At 43.4% G+C, this 24,899-nt stretch overlaps 1 protein-coding gene across 1 annotated transcript in view; it reads right to left on the bottom strand.

Annotated features, from left to right (window-relative positions):
- SGPP2 (sphingosine-1-phosphate phosphatase 2) overlaps positions 1-24,899 on the bottom strand; it is a 393,667-nt gene that overhangs the window by 5,768 nt on the left and 363,000 nt on the right. The window lies entirely within an intron of this gene.

Below are 24,899 nucleotides of genomic sequence, written 5' to 3'. Positions count from 1 at the left end.
CACCTCAGTCTAGGTTTACTTGAATAATATGGCTTCTAGCCTTTTGTGTAACTACGAAAAAAACCTTAGTTCCAATACTTGTCAGTCCAGGCTTAAACAACTTGATTAATCGATTTTCTAAAAATAATTTTTTTTTTTTAAAAACAATGACAACCCAGTTCGCAAAATAAAAACTATTTACGTTGGCTATGTAACAGGCAAACCTCTTTTTAGAAAAATTATGCCAGACCACTACATAGTTTCTAACTCCCAAAAAAAAACGGCCTCTAGAAGTGGATGGAGAAAGAGGATACACTGAGACAGGTTCAGAAACTCCAAAACCACAAGGCAGGCAGTATCGCTTGATTAGAGACCGGCATCAGTGCCTCAAATAATGAGGGGTTTGGCTTCCAGTGCTGCAGGATACCGCTTGCAAACAGCCCTTGGTGAAGCCTTGACCACGGGTCAAAAATTATTGTTGCTACCTTTAAAACAAAATGAGGGAGTGTATCCGAGTATTCTGCCAATGAATGCCCGAGTCCATTTTCACCGCTAGTGTTGAATCTGGGGTTCACAGATACTCCTTGGACTCTGCCACTCCCTGGATTGAGTTGACATTACTTCCTGGCCAGCACTTCTTTTGTTTTGTTTTTTTTAAAAGTGCAGTGGCCGAAAGTTTTCTTAGAAGCCCGGAGTCCCCAAAAATGAGTGTCAGAGCTCACTACCTCCAAACATCTGCATGAATTAAGCACTGCCCTCTCCAGCAGTAAATACCAACGACCCTGAAGCTTTTCCTCCATTCACCTGGAAGCAGTACAGATGCCAGATCTATCTCGCACCATCCCAAAACTATCATCTTTGCCGCAAGTGCATATGTCAAACTTATAAAAATAAACAAACTCCATGTTGCATCAATCATGTGAGTGCATTGTTGCAGCACTAACACACGAACAGGCTTCAGTGACTACCAATTAAAATGGTGTTCTGCAGAGCTCAGTTACTGACAGCATTGGAAGACTAGGGAGCGAGGTAAGACGTTCTTGTTCCAACCTTGCCAAAGGATTCTCAAGGTTGCATCTGCAGTGGGAAGAATATACTATTTTGCTAATGTTATCGACTGCACCAGGAAGGAGTTGTTACTTATTTAACAAATGTACAACTGTCTTAATTGCTTGAGACCCAAACTACTGGGTACATTTCCATTGTAGAGGGAGGGTATTTCTATATGTGCTTAGAATTTGTGTGTCAGCCATTGCTTTAGCTTCGGTTTGGTGTGTGGCATTTGGCTGAATAAACTTCGATCACAAAGAATAATCCTGCAAATTCATTTTATTTAAACAACCTGGCAGGACTTTGGCAATGTGTTTTTCTCTATACAAGAAAGATCTCGTGATAGCATTGGGGTCTACGTCTCTATGGTCAGAGATAAACAGTTTGGTGATACGAGATTTTCTACACTTGTCCTGGCTAGTAGTTTGCTTCTGCACGCGACTCTTAACCATGCTTAAGGGGCCTTCATTGTGAGTACATTTAATATTCTCACATTGACACGTAATCTTGACATTTAACCTTTCTCTGCAGGTATGTTTAATATGACATTTTTTCCGTGTCAAACTAGGGTTGTCTTCCTGCACATATTCCTGGTCTCATTTGTGTCTTGAAGCACGTGCTTTAAAATAAGAATTATTTTTGTGATTGTGTACGCAATTGTATGGCACATTATGTTTTTTATTTTTTATTTATTATTCTCTGCTTCCGGTGTCATAAGACTTCTAATGCCCTTCATTGGTTCACATCAAGTCTTAAGAGACCGTGTGCCAAACCACAAAGCGAACACTGGGAGTACTGTTAAGACACCATGACTGCCACATTTGTTTGCCGACTTGTGTCTTAAGTAGTTGAAAAGCTGGAGCAGAGCTATTTTACCGCCTTATACAATGAGAATGGTTGCTTGTCTGAAGAACTTTCAAGACGTGCTGCTTTTAGGTAAAAAAAAACAATATAGCAGCATTTATTTGCATCTAGAGTAAGCAATAGAAGGTAATGTAATACCATACTAAAATCAATACAACACAATTGAAATATCACAGGGCAGCTTACAACAAAACTGTCAACACAGAAAGCAACACAACTGCAGTACAGTACAATAAAATCATGTTGCAATCATGCTGTACAAATACACAGCAGCATAAACAAGCATTTACAATGCAACAGGTCTCGCATATTTAGAACACGTTAATTGCAATCTCTTGACGACAGCACCCACGAGCAAAAACAAAAGAAAACATGCATGGAAACTGAGAAAAGACAACTTGGCAAAATAAAAAAGTTGGCTTTAAAAAATATAACTTAATTTTGGTTGTCCTGCTGGGCACGTATTTGCCAGTCACAGGCCTTCTGTTTGCTGGGCACTATAAGTTAAAAGAACAAATAGTACATCGATCACGTCAGGAGCAGCAGACGGACACTAATTAAGTGGAATCAATTAGTGCTTGATCCCTGCTCCACACAGAGAAATGGAAATGATGCCAGGCATGCCTTGACAAATTACGAGGATGTAAAGAAGAGTGCCCTGCAAACCAACAAATGGTGAGCGAGAAGCAGGCTCCAAGCCCTTTACTGAACACAAAAGTCTCTTGCAAGCGAGACATGTGCTAGCATATGCACTCACAGACTCGACTCTTTTTTTTTTTTTTTTTTTTTAAAACAAAATAAATGTGCACAAATGTTCTCAACATATTAACACCTTCAGAATCCCGTTTTCATACTACTGTGATGACAGGTGCTTGGACCAAGCACTGCCTTAACTTACCACCGAGCACATGATATAGAGACAATCAAAAATGTTTTGTGGTCGGTCCCTGTGTCTTAACTTGGGTCTCCCACTGCTTGCTAAATGTGATACTACCAATTCTTCCTGTCACTCAAATTTCTGCTTCAGGACAAACCTCACACACCTGCCTGCAGCATGATTTTTTTTCTACCAAAACAAGTTGATTCCGTTTACACTGTACAATGAAAATTGGCTTCCATTTAAGGATTTGGCCTCAGCTCGTGCGCATTCCCAGACACAAAGCCAACAAGAGAAGATGGTGCCTTATGTTGTGTGTTATTCAAAGATTATGCCTGTGCCTAACAAGGCAAACAATAAAACAGGAAGTGTCATTCCAGCTTGGAGAAACTGCACTTATTCGAGGGATTGAGTCACAACTTCCGGAGGCTGTCTGCAAACTGAACACGCTTCGGCAAAGCCAGTAGATCTGGCCTCGGCAAGAGCGCACGTTTTTAATTTTAAATATTTTGCAAACATATGTAATTGCCAAAAAAGTTATCAAACAAAAAAATAAAAATTAAGCAGCAGCTCAGACCCACCCATTGCAGTGCGCACTTTTTCAGGCAGCTGTTCAAGTATAATCAGGCAAAAAGTTGAGACGATGCAAGAGAGCGGATGCAGGCGGTAGGCTGAACCCTAGACCCATGCTGAGGTGGGAGGAAGCAAACTGCAAATGTTGAACAGACCAATTAATGAAGAGGGCAGACCAAAAGCCTCAATATGTATATATTATGTTCTCATAAGGTTTTTTGTAAAGGTTAGGCTTTCAAAATAGCTGAAGCTCTCTTAGCCAGACCTAAAGAAACAGGTACCTCCAAGCTTGTCAATGTCAACAAAACATGATATACCCTTTATTATCTGCAGTAGTGGAACCATGAACTGAGGGGGAAAAAGCATGCACATACCTGATTAAAATAATTATCAAAACTATTTACTGCATCTCGGCTTTCTGCACATATTCCGAGAGCACTGCTCTGCAACCTTCTCGGATTTAACCAAAGGTAACAATGTTCAAAAGCAATCAAAGACGCATGCATCAGTAAAGGGAAAGGCAACAGAATGTGTCGTGTTTGCCAATTAAAAGGTTTGGACATCTTATTTGGCCTGAGGGCCTAATTCCGGATAACGAAGGACTTTTGGTTGGCCTTCTCTTCAGAATGTACACTTCTTTAAAACAACATTCGTGTCACTTCAAAGTTTTGTGCGATTTACGAAACTACGCCCCGAACAGCGGAGGTGGCTTGTGCAGAGTATCTTGCAGGCACAATCTGACGGGGACCAAGCAGAGAACGACTAGGTTGTCCATAGGGCCATTCTCCCATGAAACGGATGAATGCTTCAGTGGGTGCTTAAGACAAGCAGTAATTTGGCAGAAAAGCACAACATATGAGCAAGAAATATAGAATAATGACCCAGTAACTAGGTAAAGATTTACATCCCAGCATGGCTGAATCATCCTATTGGTCAACGGAGTTCAGTCAAATAGGTCCCATTGAGTCGGATGCCAGTCATTTCTGTTATTCAAAGTTATGCGTAACAAAAGCTCCTTTGCAAGGTCAACAGGTTTAGCTTAAATTGTGAATCATTAGAAAAGACTGCTGCAGTGGAAAGCTAAACAAGCAAGCATTTTTTAATGCAATAGGTATTGCATTTGCTTGAGTTGGAGGTTTTGGCGTTGTAGATGTGTAACTGGACTTTTCTTGCCACATAAATTGGTCAACTCTGCCGCAAAGTTTGGTCCTCTCTGCCACATAATTCCAGTGGTCCTGGATATAACTAAAGCACTTCCATTTACCGTCTTCCTCGATCTGCAGCAAAAAATGAAAATATTGCAGTTATTTATTATATTTTTTTATATTATTTTTGGGGTCCCACATAACCCAGTGTGGTGAATCAGAAATTACCTAGACAGAAAGAGCAGGGCTTGTGGTGAGTTATGGGCAAAAAGTTAGTGCAGCGAATATTGTAGAATCTTGACTGTAATACTCAGAGTAGCCCTAGAGAGCACCACTACAAAAATAACATTAATAAGAAACATGGTCATGTAACCATATAGTCAGCTCCTAGAGGGCCTAACAACATGAAAACAGGACAGCAAAAAGTAATGCAATTTAACCATATATGTAACCCCCTATAGAGAAAAGTGCCTTACACCTTTTCAGATCTAGCAGGCCTACTGCAATACTATTACAAACAAGGCTCTTAAAACACAAACTAGTTTCAGCTGTAAAACAAACGTTCCAGCCATGAGAGAGCTAAAAAGACTCTGAATAAATGGAGGTTACTATTTTACTCCCCCCAACCTAGGGTGAGGGCCCAGAGATGACCTACTTAGAAAGAGTGTATTGTGTTGAACAGTTTGGGTTTGGCCCCATTGTTGTAGAACTACCACAGGTTGAGTTATGGGCAAAATCGTTTGAAAAAGAAATACCCCGCAAAGCATTAGGGGGCAAGTTTCCATACTGCAGTGAATATTGTGGTACTGGCTCTCTTGCTGTGGCGGGAGAGCCGCTTTGAGGGTTTCAGTGTTCATTTTTGTTGTAAATGCTCCAGTTTGTATATTTTTCAACTGCTAAACTTGTAAAGTGGTCGCCATGTAAATCACTCCTCTGATAGAGGTCACACTGTATGAAACTTCAAGTAGCCTTGTAAAGCGCTCCTCTGATCAAGTTAGCGCTGTACGGAGCGCTTCAGCGCTCCTTCGATTGTGTTTGCGATATATGAACCTTTAATAAAAAATAAAAAAACACAATAAATTAAAAAGGACCCCCCTCCAGCTTGCAGCCTTTGTGTGCAAACACCGCAAAGAAAAAGCGACATGCCCAAAACAAGGAAGAGGAAGAAACAACATACGGCCATGCAGCGTGGCAAAAGAAAAAAATAATGTGTCACACTAAGGTATCTGGCCGATGGTGCAATAATCCATGTAACAGGGTCAGTCTGCAAGGCAGAACAGAGCAGCCTCAAGGCGGGACAACTGTAAAGCTTTTACCTATGAAATCAAGGACATTTTGAAAAACAGGCCTAGGAACGAATGATAGTGATTGGTGTGAGATGGGCGTTGTTAAAGCCCACAGAGGAGATTACAACAGGTCGAAGAGCAGCGCATGTGCACTGCTAAGCTCAACTTAAAAACAATTGCTTCCTGTACACAGTACATCTATGAGATAAATGATTTTATGTAGGACAGTCCAGTGCACTTTTGACATGCAAATTAACCCCTCGGGCACTACAATGCCAGCACTTGTACAAGTTAGAATGGTACACCAAACGAACAATAGAAGGAACTGAGCGAGAAATACTTCTCTGGGTGGAGGCTTACTTATCCCTCTGTATGTAGATTTCAAAGCAACAGTTGTTAAACATTTGACTTCTGTGGACCACACTGAATTACTAATGAAAGTAGGAGACCTCCACTCAAGAAATTTCTACGATCCGACCCTCACAAATACAGAATAAAAGAACCCATTAAAAAATACACAATGAAATATTCTATCCACAAACAAAACAAAATTATTTATTTATTTTACATCAAATTTCCGTTTGGCTCGGATCGGATCTGATTTTTATATGAATGTCATAACCTTTTTTTCCGGTATATATTAACTGTTTTGCGGGAAGCTTGAATAAAGGCAATTGCTTGTGATTTGTGCAACTGCTTTTTTTTTTTTTTTGAGCCTGGTATCAAGTGTCCCTCTCTCATCAAGGTCTTGTCCACCAGTTTTCCTTTAGTGCCGTTGCTCCTATTTCTCTGAATGCCATATTGGGAAATTCGACTACTTGGCAGGCTTTTTTTTTTGGGACATCTGCTGCAATTGAGATTCTAAAATGTGAAAACCTTCCTGGGGATATATAAATGGTGGAAAAAAGCATATGGTGCGCCAAACTCAGGCCCCTTGTTCTTACTCCTGCCACCCCCCCATTTATATTACTCACTCCTCAGACAAGGTGTTTGCTCTTAGCAGCAGCTCCTCCGTTAAGGCGGAGGAGCATCTTCCCACTGCGCTCTCAGCAGTGAAATCATGAAAAATAAAATGAGTATAGCAGGTTATTATCATTTTATTTTTCCTTGTTGAATCGATTCGAGGGCAGGGCAGGCCATCCTGATGACAGCAGCTGCAGCAGGGGGAGGAGTGTTGGGCACTGCTGCAAGTGCGCATGTCGGTTTGGCCAGCCTGTCTTTGGATGGCCAAACAGACAGGTGCACTTAAATTTCGCCACCCGAGTTGTGGTGCTCAGCCGGGTGGAGACAAAGCACAGGCTCCCAGGGCCTGACTGAGCGTCAAACCAGACCACTCATGCAAATCACAGCATTGCTCTTGTGCTGGTAAATAGTATCACCAGCCTCAGCGCAGCATATGGATTAGCTCTAATGACTAGGAGCCTTGCTCTGGACTTCTGGGAGTCGAGAGAAGAGTTGCAGAAGAGCAGCAAGGCGGCGGCCAGCAGGTAAGCAATTTTTCATTGCACCCCTCGTCCTCCTGCACTGCCCAACCACTTTCATTTTTTCCACTGAAGCCGCTACTGTTTGCAATTTCATTAAGTGTTAAGGATTGTCTAAACCAATCCTTTAATTTTATATCTAGTTATGCATGGTTTTCTCTCCCACAATGCTGCTACACTCCTATTTTACCTACAATGTTCATCGCTATTGCACAAGGCTGTTCCATTATTTAAAAAGACTTCACTGGCAAACCAGGAGGCGAGTTTGCTATAACTTGTATGTTACACTGGCACTGCTGCATGCTTGACTCAATCCCGTTTCGAGCAATGAGTCCATGCCGTTTTACATCATGTTCAATCGCACACTTTTTTTTGTTGGGCACTCTAAGATACTGACCTTCACATTCCAGGTTGATCTTCTGTCATAGCCTTCCAGAGTTTCTTTTTCCACTGCTCCTGCAGTTGGAGGACTTATTTGACTGTATCTCCAAGACCCTATTTGATTCCTTAAAAGTTACTGGGCTCTCTCAGGTGGTTCCATTTCCTACTCATTAGACCGGCCTCTTATTTGGATGCATCTTTGCCAACAGTAACAATAACATCTGTAACTTCTATTTCCTTGTTATGGTGTGATCATTTTGTTATACCTTTCTCGTGTCACATTTTCCCCCATACTCAATCTTCAGCTAGTACTCATACCATGCATACAAGGCTCATCTGTTCCAGGATAACTCTTTCTCTAGCTCCTAGTCTAATTTCCCACGGATGATATATCTCAAACTCTCATAGGATATAACTCTAGCAGCAGGACCCTACTCTCATCGGATTCCCTCTCCATTATCATCAGATCACTCCCAAAAGAAATTTTATGTAGAGCAGGGCAACTCCTTCCTCTCCCTGGTTTCCATAACAGCTTAAGGCTGCCAAGAAGAAATGCAAATCTCTGGAAAGAGAATGGTGAAAAAACTATTGCTTAGAAGCCAAACTTTACGTATAAGAATTATGTACTAGAGTATCAAGTTCATGTGGCAGACTCATCTACTTTGGGTCTAGAATAACGCAGGCCACAAATTCTACTGAATAAACGTTTGCTATTGTCAAACCTATGCTCACATCGATTCTTATAAAACATCTACCAAACATGCTCAGAGGCTATGTGACATCATGTCTGAATTTTTCTTTTATGAAATCAGAAATATACTTCTTAACTTTGATAATCCTAATAATCAGCCCTCTCTGAACTGTGCCAAAATACAGATGTTACACTAATGAAGCTGGTCAATTGCATCATACTTTTGCTCCTGTCAATCTTCAGGCTGTCTCTTCTTCGGCTACTAGCATGTATGGATCAGGGTTAATCATGTCAGTACTGTGTCATTGACTTACTCTTCTCCTTACTCCTTGATGGTTCTGGCCTGTTGGTAATACGCCAGAGTCATGTTTTTGTTGAAGAAACCGGTCTTTGACTTAAAGGTCTTGAGTAATTACCTTCCTATTGCCTTACTACCTATTATATTCGTACTTGGAATTTCACATTTTGCTGGACGTCTCCCAGTAAGGCTTCAGGTCATTACATACCATGGAATCTGCTACACGTGCTGTGCAGGATGATCTATGTATCATCTTAGATCAGGGAGGGTCTGATGCCCTGATCTTGTGGGACATTTCTGCAGCCTTTGATATGAGCTTGCACTCGATCCTAATCAACTGTTGTGCAAACCTGCATTGGTGGTCTAGCACTGGAGTGGTTAAAATCATCTACCACTAACCAAACTCAATCAGTCATGTTGTCTTTTATTGCTCAGAGAAATTAATAATGTGGAATCCTCCAAGCTCCTCACTGAGCCCAAATCTTTTCAGTTTCTATTTCTCCATGTAAGCCTCGCTCACCAGATTTTTGGGGGGTTCAGGCCCCTGTCTTATGCTGATAACTTGTAAACTGCGGTGTCACTTTCTTATAAAGTTGCCTTTATCCAGGAGCATTTCTGCTTGTGTATGTAGCTGTTGCTGGATGGATAGATACTGTTCAAAGTTGAATAGGGACAAACTCGAAGTTCTGCTTTTTGGTGACCAGTCTGCTATTTAGTTGGATTCTTGGTGGCCTGCAGGGCTGGGTCCTGACCCGCTTCCACTTGCTCAGGCAAGGAACCTTGGAATTATTGCTTATCACACACTTTCTCATCCCGGGTAAATAGAGCATCTACATGCTTCTCCAACCATAAGAAGCAAAGGAAATGTATCTTCACTTCCAGATTTAGTCAGTGGGACGGTTATCTTGTCTTTAGTCAGTTGTAGACTAGACTTTGGCAACTCCAAATACCTGGGGCTGCCTTATTTCATCAAGAGTCTTCAGACTGTCACAAATTCTGCTGTACGTACTAAACCCAAACTTTCTTCTCATCAATTTGTGTCTATGTCTGAAAGACCTACATTGGCTTCCAGTATGGAAACAGCTGATTCATAATCTTATGCGTAACATATCGTGATGTGAACAATATTGTCCCACTCTATTTAAGAAATACATTCTCTTTTTATCAGCATAAATGCATTCTCATATCTGCAAGCTAAGCTGCTGTGTCCTTCTCAGTTTATTGATATTTTTGTTGTTGCTAGAAAACATTTAAATTGTGGCTTTTTCACCTTCCATGGATTCCTGGTTGGTTCTTGGTTACGTACTAGCATGCCATTTATTGGGTAGCAGTTTACTTTAAACAATATTAGTAAAATAAATAAATAAAAGACTATGCAATATGCTAGACTTCCTCTATGACTGTCTCTTCTTATTCCCAATTTATGCTCTCCTTTTAACGATGCATAAAAGTGCTTCAGCGGAGGCCCCAAATCGTCCATGCTGGGTTCTGTTTGCTGTATTTTCCCACTGATCTAGCTAAGAGTAACAACTTATTTTTTAGCCTCCAATTTCCAATTTCTTCACATTTACAGAGTGTTTAATGTGAAGTCAGGGTTTCTTCTGTAGGAAGAACCTTTTCTGTTTCGCTAATAACTTTGGTGCAGTTTCACAGATCTGCACAACACTTTCCAAACAAAAGGTTAATCGATGTTGGCTCCTGCATGGAAAGTTATGCACTAATCTGTCAAGTGGGGACCCAGAAAAAATGGGGAAGGGTTTACAAACATTGATTTCCCATGGATAATTCCCATAAGAAACTCTTTGATAAAAAATGTTGAATGTAATTACCCCAAATTTGGCAGAAAATTTGAACTTTACTCAAAAAGAGTTATTTTTGTGATTTGGGGTCCATCCTTTCTCATGTTTTTAAGGAATTACATGGAAGGGGGGGCTCGGGAATGAAATGAGCGGGGTTCAAAAGTTAATAACATCTGGAAAGTTGATCATGTGGTACCAAAAACTGATTATGTAGAGCCTTCTGATTGAAGAAGGAACTTATTCTCCTGCTAGTCCTTTCAGTACTGCGAGTCCAGTAACAATCTGAATGACTGATTGCAACTGTGAAGGAAATATTGTGGACACCATTACAGGACTGGGTTCTCATGTCCTCAGGAAGTTTTCAAAAACAGCAAAATTGGAAAGACAGGGACACTCTTAGTCACAGACACTTGCGGAGAGGACCCCGAGGGACACCTTAAGAGATTAAAATAAAAAAAATATTTTGGACGACTTATCACAGTACTCAAGCAGGACCCATGGCGACCCTTGTGTGTGGCTGGGAGCAAGGCTGTTTAGCAAGTCACTCAGCGTACACAGTGACTGAGGGTTGTCAGCCTGCTGCAGGGTAGGGTGCAGCCCCCACAGCCAACTCCTAAATGCACATGACCAAACGCTGTGCACAGCCTGAAGGTGGCCAGCAGTGGTCAGAGGCCAATGGGTTGGACGCCTGCCCTAGTGTGCAGCTCAGGGCCTGGCCAGAGGGCAGGCCCTGAGGCCACCCCATAGCTGTCTACAGTTGAACTCTGTGTGCAGAGAAGGTGGGTTGGCTGGCTGTGGTGAGGTTGGGGGCAGCCCTGGCCAGAGGTCAAGTCCTGCTGCCAACTACCCAGTTGTGCACGGCTAAAGGCCATGCACAGTAGGGGGGTTTCTCACTGGAGGTTGGGTGCAGGGCTTGCACAGTGGGGGAGTTGACTGGCAGTAGGGGGTTGGGTGCATACAACAATGTTGTACTCTCTTCGTATCAATACCACACAATAATACTGCTAGGTGTCACCTACCAAGTTTGAAAAATGTTAGAGCATTGTTACTCTACTAGAAAAGTTATCTTTCATCAGAAACACATATGCAGAACATAAGACACTCTGTGCTATGGTGAAACAGTAGCTGCCTAATATTGCAGCAGTGGAAGGGGAGACAAAAAATGAGTACCATATTCACACCACACAACGCATTAAGCAAACTTGGTGAACTGCACTGTCAGAGGTGGAGAGTAGGACAGCGCTACATCTTTTAACATGTGGCACTGTCTTCTTTCAGTGGTGCAATTTGACTGTTAAGTGCCAATGCACACACCCTTGCAGCTTACTGTGATTCTGTGTGTGTTCTATCAATCATAGGTTTAGTACTGTAAGGGGACCCTTCTAGTACAAAAACTATGGGCCTGATTACGAGTCTGGAGGTCACAAGACTGTCAGACTCGCCGTAGCAGTCGGACCGCCACTGCTGTGGCAGTCTGATAGCCACATTACGAGTTTGGCAGGTGGACCCGCCAACAGACTGCTGCCTCCGACAGGATCCAAGATCCTGACAGGCTGATTGCGATCTTGGCTGTAATCAGCCAGGGCGGCGCGGAACTCGCGCCGCCTGGCTGATTACAACCTTGTTTTCTGTCAGCCTTTTCATTGTGATTTCCCAATCATGGAAAGGCTGGCGGAAACAAGTCCCGGGGGCCACAGTGTGGCTCCTGCACCGCCCATGCCATAGGCAATGTATGGGCCCCACTGCCCAGCACCATCGCGATGCGCGCGGTCTGCTTTTCAGACAGAGCACATTTCAAGGGTGCTGGTCACCTCCCCTCTGTGCGACTGTAGATCATGCATGCTCCTTAAAAGTCTGACTGTCCGGAACGCTCTATTTGAAGGTTTTCGCTGCTCAGCCAGGTCAGACCAGGAGAACCTCGTAATAAGTTGAGGGTGCCGCCGCCATTGCTGTGGCGTCCTCGCTACAAGTTTGGCAGTCCCGCATTGGGACCACGAAACTCATAATTGGCCCCCAGGTTTTCCCACTTTGTCTGGTTGATGTAGAATGTACAACATATATAAAGCTGGAAGAATGTGAATGGACTTTAAAGTTTGTTCCACATTTATGTTTTCTTCAAATTTGTGTACATTTGTGGCACAGATTCATCTCTACCAACATCATTAGATAGGTATTTGTGTCAAAACCCATCTGTGATAGTATGGGAATAGACATGTATCTCCCCATCGAACACCCCTTTGATGCAAAGTAAGGCATACTGTTACTTTCTGTTACGTTGCCCAACTTTCCAAAACAAATTTTAATTTGAATAGGAAAGTAAATATGAATGCAAAATTTTGCAATGGGTTCACATTAGAAAGTAACACAAAGCCTGCGCAAAGTGTTAGTGTATCTGGGCAGTACGCTGCACACAACTGTGTCAAAGAACATTGAATTGGCCCAATAAAATATGCTATCAATTTAACACTTCCAAAGACATGATAAATATAACTTTTCTTTTTTTCCCCTCCAACCAATAAAGGTGGTTCCAACAAGAATTGATTTTTAAAAAAAACATTTTGGCTATGTTCAATGAATAATAAAATAGGGAATCTAAATTTGAATTAAAAACATAACATTATTTCTAGCAGTTTGCTTTGAGAGCAGCCAACATCTGGTCTCTGGGGGGTGCACTCCGTTCTCGAACAGATATAAATTGCTTGCATTTCATGCACTATAGTACAATATCTGCCTATAGAAAGTTGATACCCTGGGTTCAGGTGTAAACAGCTTCTGCGGGAAGAGAATTTTCCAGGCTGGAGATTTCCAAGTGGAACAGAAAATGCTGAGGTTCCCTCATCTGCCTAACATATTTTCTTTGCAGGATTAAACTGTGTCATGTGCCAAGCATTTAGATGCCTTATCAACCCAGATGTGCAAAATTCATATTTTTTCCAGTACCCTTAGAAAAGTCTCAGTCAAAGAGGTTACATGTGAGTGCTAGGATACCCTTCAGGGTGAGTAATATGCTATACAAGTACACATACTGTAACATTACATCTTGGCTGGGAATTTTTGCCTAGAAGAATAAAGTAGTCATCCCAGACAATGGACTGTAGAAATGTCCTTGGCTCTTGCTATTCTTCCTGGGATTTCTTAGGTTCTGCATGGTCTTTCCCAGATGCCATTTTATTATTTGTAGTAAATCCCCCCAAAAATAGGAAAAACTACGGCACAAACTGAGCAGATCATTTCAATACTTCATGTGTCACTCATGATAACAGTAATTCGAAATGAGCTCTTTCAAATACAATCTCTCATATAAGGCCATCAGCCAATGAGATGTAGTTTTACTGTGAGTCACAGGTACTGCGTTACCACTTTCAGGTCCTGCTGTGGAGTGACCCCTGAAAATACAGATACTTTACTAAACACTACAAGAGATCTTGGTTATTAGTGCCCATGAAACCCCCTAGGATCAAAGTTAAAATAAAATGACCCCTTCTTGTTGAACACAACATCTCAAAAACAAATTTAGGTCCTGTGGAGCTGAAAAAGAAAGCCAAATCCGTGCTGGAATGAAGTGGCACTCAGTTATTTGTTCCATGGACACGCAGCAGGACAGCAAGACCTAGAGGACACAAATAAAATGAAAGCCGCCATATGATGGACATTCACGGAATAATACTCAAAACAAGTCCACAACCTTTACAAACAGCATCAAAAGATTTTTCTGAACACCATTGCCAGCTTGCTGTTTACGATAGGCAGTCTGGTGTAAATGGAATCACAATCCACCATGACCTCAGACAAACCTCACACAAAGAGACACCAGCCACACCTTTCTTCAGGCATATCACCGGTTCAGCATCAGATAATGATGACATTATTGTTGTTAGAAACTGGGTTTCTGGTTGGCAGAGGTATGCATCTTGTCCAAGCAGGAACCACAATCCTAGTGAGAGTAAGTCACAAACACACACTAAATTAGCCTGTGCTCACCCTCCGGTAGCTTGGCACAGAGCAGTCAGGCTTAACTTAAGAGGCAAAGTGTAAAGTAATTGTGAAACACTTCCAACAGTGAAAAAACACACAAACAGATACCACCCACACCTGGTTCGAAAAATAGAATTTAACAAATAAAACAGGAACAAAACGTCTAAAATCCAATAAGTAGAACTTCGGTTATGAGTTTTTAAAGAATAAACAGCAATGTAGCGCCTAAAAGCATAAAGCGCTAACCAAGGCTAGCTGGTAATACCGGACTGGGTCAAAGTCAAAAGTTCAAGACGACCACAATAGAGCACAGGTCAGATATGGTCCCAGATTCGTCCTGCTGAAGTTTTACCTCAAGAATTGTGGCAAGAGTCATGTTCACAGGGGAAAAGTTTTCCGGGAGCAGGGAAAGCATCACCGGCAATGGTCAGCAGGGCACAAAGAGCTGACCGAGCATTGCAGACAGGCGGATGGAGCCTCCGGGTTACAGGCGGTGAGACTTGCTGTGCGAAGAAAACTTGCAGATGGTTGTGCTGGATTTCCAGGTGAGCGACAAGGTTACGGAGTGAACGGGCCATTTGTGAAGAGCCCAAAAGCTTGAATTAAAGAGCTGAGAACCTCTTCCACAGGCCCAGGACCCAGGAGGCAACTCTTGGGGTTCAGAGGCTTGTTCATGACAGGTCCAGGAGCTGTGGAGAGCCTGCTGTGTCCCTGATGCTCAGATCAGGAGGCCAGAAGACTAGCCCTTTGAGTCACTCTGGGTTCCTGGGAGCAAGATGGAAATTCAGGTCCAGTTGTTCTTCCCCAGGCAAGGAGGGCGGCAGATCAGCAAAATTAGGCAACAGTTTTTCCAGAGCAGCAGTCCAGCTGAGTGGCTTCCTTGTAGCAGCACAGCAGTCCTTCTTCCTGGCAGGAAATCCACAGGTCCAGAAGTGTAACTGAAGTGGTAAGGTCTGAGCTCCAGTTAGTATACCCAGTGGTGCTTTTGAAGAGGAGTAAAATTCAAAGGAGTCTTTGAAGAACACAGATGTCCTCTCTTCCTGCCCAGGCTCAAGACACACTATAGGGGTGTATACTGCCCTTTGTGTGGGGACAGGACACATCCTATTCAGGTCTAAGTGTGAGGCTGTTGCCAGCTCCTCACTCCCATCCTGTCCTGATGGCCAAACAGGGGCCATCAAGTCCTACCTTAGCTCCGATTGTGTGTGGCTGTCTAGACGGAATACATGAAGCCCAGCTGTCACCCAACCCACACAAGTGATCAGAGACAGGCTATAGGCACACAGGGCTAAGAACAGGAAAATGCTAACTTTCTAAAAGTGGCATTTGTAAAATTGTAACAAATCGGAGATTACCATTGAATAGATTTTATCATTAAAATTCCATATGTACTACACATGACCAATCTACCTCATCCCAGCCAGGAATTACAGCTTAATAAATGTAATAAGGAATACACCATTTTATCCCATGAGAGGGGTAGGCCTCACAGTAGTGAAGAACAATTTTTGGATTTTTTTTTTTTTTAACTGCCAGGACATGTAAAACATAAAAGTACATGCCTTACCTTTTAATCACACAGCACCCTGCCTGGTGGGCTACCTATGGCCTACTTTACGGGTGACATGTGTAATAGAAAGCAGTTTATAGCTTGGCAAGGGGTGTTAAATGCCAATTTGACAGGGCAGTGTGACATTGCATTCAGGCTGCAATGGCAGGCCTGGGATATGCTTAAAGGACTACTTAAGTGGGTGGCACAATCAGTTCTGCAGGCCCACTGGCAGCATTTAATTTACAGGCTCTGGGCACTTATAGAGCACTCTACTACGGACTTATAAGTAAACTAAATATGCCAATTAGGTATATATCAATCAAACCATGTGTTAGGGGAGTGAACAAAATCACTTCAGCACTGGTTAGCAGTGGTAAAGTGCACAAGTCCTAAGGCCAAAAAAAACAAATTCAGCAAAATGGGAGTAAAGTAGGCAAAAACATTCGGGGGAAGACCACCCGGAAGCTGACAGGTCTAACAATTGTTAATCCATCTACTTCTGCAGCACTACACCTACTGAGACCTGAGAAAGAATTAGTGGTGATGCAGTTTTTAGAAATTGCAACTGGTCAAAAAACAAAACAAAAAAAAAGCATTTGCAATACAGTGGTTTGTGCATTTGCTCGAATTAGTACTATTAGCGTTGTAAATCTCTAACAAGACTTTTCTTTCCACATAAATAGAAATGAAACGTAAGACAGTTGACATAAGCGAGACAATTCAAAGCACCATGAGCGTGAAGGAGAGACACAAAAGAATAAATTAGTTCGCTCACAGTCAAACATATCGGCAATTGTGCAATTATTCATTTAAGGAGTGACAAACGTAAAACATTTAACAATGATAAAGGATTTTTTAAAGGCAAGCCCTCAAATGAGTGAACGTAATGGGCGCGCGGTGGGCATGGTTAAAAGCCCACAATACTTACAACAGGTCAAAGCGCTTGTGCTAAGAATAAATGCGTGCAAGAGGCTATGTGAACTTTGTGCAACCAGGTGCAGCACAGAGGAAAGGCTGAACAATATTCCATGCGATCCCAGGGATGCGGAAGCAACAGCATAGCTTGTGCTGAGATGTAGACGAGCCAAGCAGCAGAAGAACAACAGAATGCTCTACAGGAAATGCTGCATCAACAACAGCAAGTGACAAGATGATGCAGTATTTTGGTACATACTGCAGGCACTACCTCTAAGTAGTGGCCTCTGCAGAAACTAAAAAAGAATAGTTTCAAAGGCCATGGAAGAACATACCCACACAGAACACAAAGACTTGTGGAAACTACAAAATAAATAAAAACAATTTTTAAAAAGATTTTTAAAAAGTCATTTAAAAAAAAAGATGTAATTTGGTATGTCAATGACATTTGTCATGTTATCAGTATTGTAAGACGGGAGGTCATAAACAGTGCACTGGAAGGCTCAAGTTATAGCTAGATCATTGAACTAGAACAGGTAGATTTAAATGGTTTTTCACTTTTTTTTTTTAAACACTACTTCTTGAGTGACTATCACCTAACCATAACGTCACTTTAGCCTTGATTTTTTAAATCTTTTTTTTTGGGGGGGATATAAATGTACACATACACATACTTTATTAATTTGCTAATATTATTTAACTTTGGGTGCAGTTATGAATCCCAGTTTAAAAACTACTATTTTGAAGAATTGGTAACATATGCCTGGTATCGCCAAGGTCTCTTCCCACCAACTTCCACTCATCTCCCCGTCCCCCCGCGAGATTTATAACTCAGCCACATTTCTTTTGGGTTAGGGGTCGTGAGCCCCTGGCCGTATTTTATTGTTCACAACACATTATTTGATCACAATCATTAAAATTATACGCAGTAACCACAATCATATTTACAAAATATTTACAGGGTTGCTGATGGATGCCTACCATTAACAGAGTACGCTAATACATCCAAATTCCTAACACTGACTAAACAGTTCGTTCCTGCATACCCCAATGTTGGTGGTTGTGAATGAGATCATGACTTTTTGGCTAGTACCCAGTCTCTGCCCCTCCTCACGCTATGAATCCCAGGGGTAGGATCTCCATAAGGGGATTAATATCCTTTTCTAAACCATATCACCGTGGTGGGGTGGGGCAACTTGCCCACCAGGATACCTACCTCGGGCATCCCTGCCACCCTTATGCCCCGACCCCCCTGTAGGAGGCTGGACTGGCTTGTAGTGAGTACCAAGGGGTACTTGCACCTTGCACCAGGCCCAGTTATCCCTTATTAGTGTATAGGGTGTCTAGCAGCTTAGGCTGATAGATAATGGTAGCTTAGCAGAGCAGCTTAGGCTGAACTAGGAGACGTGTGAAGCTACTACAGTACCACTTAGTGTCATATGCACAATATCATAAGAAAACACAATACACAGTTATACTAAAAATAAAGGTACTTTATTTTTATGACAATATGCCAAAGTATCTTAGAGTGCACCCTCAGTGAGAGGATAGGAAATATACACAAGATATATATACACAATAGCAAAAATATGCAGTATAGTCTTAGAAAACAGTGCAAACAATGTATATTTACAATAGGATGCAATGGGGAAACATAGGGATAGGGGCAACACAAACCATATACTCCAGAAGTGGAATGCGAACCACGAATGGACCCCAAACCTATGTGACCTTGTAGAGGGTCGCTGGGACTATTAGAAAATAGTGAGAGTTAGAAAAATAACCCTCCCCAAGACCCTGAAAAGTGAGTGCAAAGTGCACCAAAGTTCCCCTAAGGACAAAATAGTCGTGTTAGAGGGAAAATGCAAGGAAAACACAAATCAGCAATGCAACAACGATGGATTCCTAACTGAGGGTACCTGTGGAACAAGGGGACCAAGTCCAAAAGTCACAAGCAGCTCGGAGATGGGCAGATGCCCAAGAAATGCCAGCGGTTGGTGCAAAGAAGCTCTTACTAGGCTGAAGAACTGTGAATACTGCAGGAACGGCAAGGGCTAGAGACTTCCCCTTTGGAGGATGGATCCCTCACGCCTTGGAGAGTCGTGCAGAAGTGTTTTCCCGCCGGATGGACGCCAACAAGCCTTGCTACACGTAAATCGTGGGTTTGGCGTTTTTGGACGCTGCTGGGGCCCAGGAAGGACCAGGAGGTCGCAAATTGGACCTGCAGAGAGAGGGGACGTCGAGCAAGACAAAGAGCCCTCACTGAAGCAGGTAGCACCCGGAGAAGTGCCAGAAACAGGCACTATGAGGATGCGTGAAACAGTGCTCGCCGAAGTTGCACAAAGGAGTCCCACGTCGCCGGAGACCAACTTAGAAAGTCGTGCAATGCAGGTTAGAGTGCCGTGGACCCAGGCTTGGCTGTGCACACAGGATTTCCGCCGGAAGTGCACAGGGGCCGGAGAAGCTTGCAAAGTCGCGGTTCCCAGCAATGCAGCCCAGCGAGGTGAGGCAAGGACTTACCTCCACCAAACTTGGGCTGAAGAGTCACTGGACTGTGGGGGTCACTTGGACGGTGTCACTGGATTCGAGGGACCTCGCTCGTCGTGCTGAGAGGAGACCCAAGGGACCGGTAATGCAGCTTTTTGGTGCCTGCGGTTGCAGGGGGAAGATTCCGTCGACCCACGGGAGATTTCTTCGGAGCTTCTGGTGCAGAGAGGAGGCAGACTACCCCCACAGCATGCACAAGCAGGAAAACAGTCGAGAAGGCGGCAGGATCAGCGTTACAGAGTTGCAGTAGTCGTCTTTGCTACTATGTTGCAGGTTTGCAGGCTTCCAGCGCGGTCAGCGGTCGATTCCTTATCAGAAGGTGAAGAGGGAGATGCAGAGGAACTCGGCTGAGCTCATGCATTCGTTATCTAAAGTTTCCCCAGAGACAGAGACCCTAAATAGCCAGAAAAGAGGGTTTGGCTACCTAGGAGAGAGGAAAGGCTACTAACACCTGAAGGAGCCTATCACAAGGAGTCTCTGACGTCACCTGGTGGCACTGGCCACTCAGAGCAGTCCAGTGTGCCAGCAGCACCTCTGTTTCCAAGATGGCAGAGGTCTGGAGCACACTGGAGGAGCTCTGGACACCTCCCAGGGGAGGTGCAGGTCAGGGGAGTGGTCACTCCCCTTTCCTTTGTCCAGTTTCGCGCCAGAGCAGGGGCTAAGGGGTCCCTGAACCGGTGTAGACTGGCTTATGCAGAATTGGGCACATCTGTGCCCAACAAAGCATTTCCAGAGGCTGGGGAGGCTACTCCTCCCCTGCCTTCACACCATTTTCCAAAGGGAGAGGGTGTCACACCCTCTCTCAGAGGAAGTTCTTTGTTCTGCCATCCTGGGCCAGGCCTGGCTGGACCCCAGGAGGGCAGCTGCCTGTCTGAGGGGTTGGCAGCAGCAGCAGCTGCAGAGAAACCCCAGGAAGGGCAGTCTGGCAGTACCAGGGTCTGTGCTACAGACCACTGGGATAATGGAATTGTACCAACAATGCCAGGATGGCATAGAGGGGGCAATTCCATGATCATAGACATGTTACATGGCCATATTCGGAGTTACCATGGTGAAGCTACATATAGGTAGTGACCTATATGTAGTGCACGCGTGTAATGGTGTCCCCGCACTCACAAAGTTCAGTGAATTGGCTCTGAACAATGTGGGGGCACCTTGGCTAGTGCCAGGGTGCCCTCACACTAAGTAACTTTGCACCTAACCTTTACCAGGTAAAGGTTAGACATATAGGTGACTTATAAGTTACTTAAGTGCAGTGTAAAATGGCTGTGAAATAACGTGGACGTTATTTCACTCAGGCTGCAGTGGCAGGCCTGTGTAAGAATTGTCAGAGCTCCCTATGGGTGGCAAAAGAAATGCTGCAGCCCATAGGGATCTCCTGGAACCCCAATACCCTGGGTACCTCAGTACCATATACTAGGGAATTATAAGGGTGTTCCAGTAAGCCAATGTAAATTGGTAAAAATGGTCACTAGCCTGTTAGTGACAATTTGAAAGTAATGAGAGAGCATAACCACTGAGGTTCTGGTTAGCAGAGCCTCAGTGAGACAGTTAGGCACCACACAGGGAACATGTACATGCACACCTATGAGCACTGGGGCCCTGTGTGACAGGGTCCCAGTGACACATACATATAGGCCACAAACCTACGAGCACTGGGGTCCTGACCAGCAGGATCCCAGTGACACATAACAACCATACTGAAAACATAGTGTTTTCACTATGAGCACTGAGGCCTGGCTATCAGGATCCCAGTGAGACAGTGAAAACAGTGACAAACACCCTGACATACACTCACAAACAGGCCAAAAGTGGGGGTAACAAGGCTAGAAAGAGGCTACCTTCTCACACAACCCCCCCCCAAACGAAGGACAATAAGGCTAACCTTGGCCAGTTGAGACTTTATTGTCTAAGTGGTGATAAGTAGAGAGTAGCTCTGCAATAGACTGGTTACTCCCTTTATCATCCACTATATGGTTACTTCCCTGTGGGGATGTAAACCACCCTGTTTGAAGTTTTTTAGCTAAGCAACAATGTGAAGATGTATTTTCAGAGTTTCTATCAGTAAGTTTTAGTTTAGAGCAGTGGGAATTGTCCACTGAACCTATTTGTAGTGATGGAAATGCCAGACAGGGATGCTGTCTCAGAAAAGCCATAGCTGGGCAAAAACTTTGTCCATATGGCTGGAAGAGAGAACAGGGATGCTGTTTCTCTTGGGTTGGAGCAGGGCAGGGATGCTGTCCTATCAGCTCCACACTAGGGCAGGGATGCTGTCCTAAGTGTTGTGAGGCAGTGCAGAGTTTCTGCACTAAAGTTTCTCTGGGAGGGTTGGAGGGATGCTCCATGTTAACTAAAATGGTGCTCTTTTTCTCACCAATGTTAGTTATCCCACAGAGAGGTACTTCCACCTCAGGGAGTCCAGCTTTGCCAGCTGATGATTCCCTTGGAACAGGTGCCACCCCAGGAGAGGTTTCTCCCACCACAGGAATAGTATCCTGAATGGTAGGGTGGTTAGGGGATACTGTGATACCCTTTTTACCTGTTGATGGAGAGGGATCCTGAGTTTTCAGGCCTTCTCTCCTTTGCTTTTTCATTTCACTTGAAATGAGAGGGAACAATTCCTCAGGGATGCCCAGCATGGCTGCATGGGCATAAAACTCTACATCAGCCCAACCTGAGGCCTCTAGGTCATTACCTAAGAGACAGTCTACAGGTAAGCTAGGTGATACCACCACCTGCTTAGGGCCAGTAACTCCACCCCAACTAAACTGAATTATAGCTAAGGGAAGAAACTTAGTGGAGTTATGGACATCAATAATCTTATACTGTTGTCCAATGATGTGTTGTTCAGGAGGCACTAGGTTTTCAGTCACCAAAGTGAAACTGGCACCTGTGTCCCTGTAGGCCAAGGCCTCAACACCATTTATTGAAACTGTCTGCCTGTACTTATCCATTGTAAGGGGACAAGCAGCCAGTGTGGCAAGGCCAATGCCACTAGGTGTGACAGAAACTGTCTTGGGACTGATTACATCAGTTTCCACTATGGACCCATAAGTGAACCCAACTACACCCTTTGCTTGACTGTTGCCAGCAGTCCCACCACTAGTACCACTACTGCTAGGGGCACTAGAGCTTGATGTATTAGTGGTGGTAGGCTCAGGGGGTTTACCTGGACAGGACTTATCCCCTGGCCTATGGCCTCTGTTTTTACACACAAAGCACCAAGGCTTTTTAATGTGTGCAGGTTGGGAAGAAGAGGAAGAATTTGTTTTATCCCCACCCTCTGAAGAGTGTTTAAGATTTGAAGTGGGATCTTTGGTTTTACCCTTATCCCCATGCTTATCTTGAGATTTTTCACCATCTTTCTTCTTATTGCCATCTTTGTCACCCCCTGTATGAACTTTTCTGTTCACCCTTGTTCTGACCCATTTGTCTGCCTTCTTTCCCAATTCTTGGGGAGAGGTCAGATCAGAGTCTACCAGGTACTGGTGCAACAAATCAGACACACAATTATTAAGTATATGCTCTCTCAGGATTGTGTTATACAGGCTTTCATAATCAGTAACTTTACTGCCATGTAACCACCCCTCCAAGGCCTTCACTGAATGGTCAATGAAATCAACCCAGTCTTGTGAAGACTCCTTTTTGGTCTCTCTGAACTTTATCCTGTACTGTTCAGTGGTTAAGCCATAACCATCCAGGAGTGCATTCTTAAGAACTTGGAAATTATTAGCATCATTTTCTTTTACAGTAAGGAGTCTATCCCTACCCTTTCCACTAAATGATAGCCATAGGATAGCAGCCCACTGCCTTTGAGGGACATCCTGTACAACACAGGCCCTCTCAAGTGCAGCAAACCACTTGTTAATGTCATCCCCCTCCTTATAAGGGGGAACTATCTTGTGCAGATTCCTGGAATCATGCTCTTTTGCAGGATGACTATGGGGAATACTGCTGCTGCCACCATGGGTATCTAAACCCAACTTCTGTCTTTCCTTCTCTAATTCTAAAGACTGTCTATCCAAATCCAGCTGTTGCTTCTTGAGCTTCAGTCTGGTTTGTTCCACTCTCAATCTATTGAGCTCCCTTTCTAACAATCTGTCATCAGGGTGGGTGGGAGGGACATTTCTAGATACAGAGGTGTGATGGGAATGAACAGAAGGAGACCTGTCCCTTACAGAGGGCACCCTAACAACTTGGCTACCAGTATAATGTGAGAGCACATCATCAGTATGATGTGATTCAACCTCTGTACCAACTATGCTAGACTGTCTAGTAATGGGCAGGCTGAGAAGTTTCTTTCCTGAACCTTTTCCTGGGGGAGTCCCTGGATCAGATTGAGAACCATTAGCTACTTTTTCTACAGATTGGGCACTTATGGCCTTATCCTGTACTCTAAGCATATTAATTAACAGTTCTAAGGAAGGATTCTTCCCTACACTCAAACCTCTCTCTATGCAGAGACTCCTTGCTCCTTTCCAGCTAAGGTGATCATATGCAAGTTTGGACAGTTCAACTTTTTGGCCTGTGCCAGACATTTTTAGAGAGAGTTAAAGTGATAGATAAAGAGAAAAAAGTTTTCAGAACTTTTTGGAAAGACAGAAAAAAAACTTTTTAAACTTTTAAGAACTTTTTGAAAGTTTAGAAGTACTTTTCAGCACTTAGAAAAGAGTGAAAAGAGGAAATGCAAAACTTTTTGGCTATGTGTATATACACTGACCTTGTTTTGTATATTCTTCTCTTATGAAAAGTACAATGACAAGAGGGGTAAGTAGTCTCAAAGCACTTATCCCACCGCTGCACAACCAATGTAGGAGGCTGGACTGGCTTGTAGTGAGTACCAAGGGGTACTTGCACCTTGCACCAGGCCCAGTTATCCCTTATTAGTGTATAGGGTGTCTAGCAGCTTAGGCTGATAGATAATGGTAGCTTAGCAGAGCAGCTTAGGCTGAACTAGGAGACGTGTGAAGCTACTACAGTACCACTTAGTGTCATATGCACAATATCATAAGAAAACACAATACACAGTTATACTAAAAATAAAGGTACTTTATTTTTATGACAATATGCCAAAGTATCTTAGAGTGTACCCTCAGTGAGAGGATAGGAAATATACACAAGATATATATACACAATAGCAAAAATATGCAGTATAGTCTTAGAAAACAGTGCAAACAATGTATAGTTACAATAGGATGCAATGGGGAAACATAGGGATAGGGGCAACACAAACCATATACTCCAGAAGTGGAATGCGAACCACGAATGGACCCCAAACCTATGTGACCTTGTAGAGGGTCGCTGGGACTATTAGAAAATAGTGAGAGTTAGAAAAATAACTCTCCCCAAGACCCTGAAAAGTGAGTGCAAAGTGCACCAAAGTTCCCCTAAGGACAAAATGGTCGTGTTAGAGGGAAAATGCAAGGAAAACACAAATCAGCAATGCAACAACGATGGATTCCTGACTGAGGGTACCTGTGGAACAA

Source organism: Pleurodeles waltl, chromosome 11 (assembly GCF_031143425.1).
Source record: "Pleurodeles waltl isolate 20211129_DDA chromosome 11, aPleWal1.hap1.20221129, whole genome shotgun sequence".
Taxonomy (NCBI): Eukaryota; Metazoa; Chordata; class Amphibia; order Caudata; family Salamandridae; genus Pleurodeles; species Pleurodeles waltl.
This window is presented reverse-complemented; position numbering and strand designations above follow the sequence as displayed.